Source organism: Aptenodytes forsteri, unplaced genomic scaffold (assembly GCF_000699145.1).
Source record: "Aptenodytes forsteri isolate BGI_AS27 unplaced genomic scaffold, ASM69914v1 Scaffold574, whole genome shotgun sequence".
Taxonomy (NCBI): domain Eukaryota; kingdom Metazoa; phylum Chordata; class Aves; order Sphenisciformes; family Spheniscidae; genus Aptenodytes; species Aptenodytes forsteri.
The window spans coordinates 34,246-35,074 of NW_008794538.1; positions in this window are offsets into that span (position 1 = coordinate 34,246).

Genomic DNA, 829 nt, shown 5'->3' on the forward strand with positions numbered 1-829 from the left:
TTCCCCCCATGCCCCCCCATATCTCCCCATGTCCCCAGCCACCCTGTCCCCATTCCCGTGTCCCCACTCCCATGTCCCCATGTCCCCTGTCATGGTCCGTTTGGATCTCTCAAATTTACAGGACAACGTACTCTGTAAATTGAGCTTTAATTTATGAGCTCATCAGGAAAGCAGACGAACACACAAACAAGGGCTCCGTCCCCTCCGCACAGACTCCTCTAACTCGTGAACTCACTAATTCATCACTTGTGGCATGAGGTTCTCACCTGCAAGTTCTCTAATTCATAACCCATAACTTGTAACTCCTGCTCCTATGAGGTGGGAAAGGGTGAGAGCGCTCATCCCTCCTCCTCCTCCTCCTCCTCCTCCTCCGGCACCGGCGTCTCCTGCGTCGTACCGGGAAGCAGGAGACCCTCAGCAGTCCGGCTGCTGCTGGATCCCCTTCCAACGCTTTTCGGGTGAGCTGACGTGTTCATACCTTCCAGCCTGGATGGTTGGTCTGCAGCGCTTCACGGAGATAGCGGGTTCTGCAGAAACTGCTGGACAATCGATACGGAAGGATGCTGGCTGCAGGAGAGCCTTCAGGGAACCCTTCAGGGGATTCTTCAGGGGACCCTCTGGGCAACCCTTCAGGTGACCCTTCAGGGGACTCTTCGGGGAACTCTCCAGAGGACTCTCCATAGGGGTCTCCATTGGAATCTCCTCTGAACTCTCTACGGGACTCTCTATAGGACTCTCCTTTGAAGTCTCCGTAGGACTCTCCCGAAAAGGCTCCGTGGGACCCTCTGGCAGCCAGGTGAGGAGGACCGCCTCGGGGACATCGGGGACA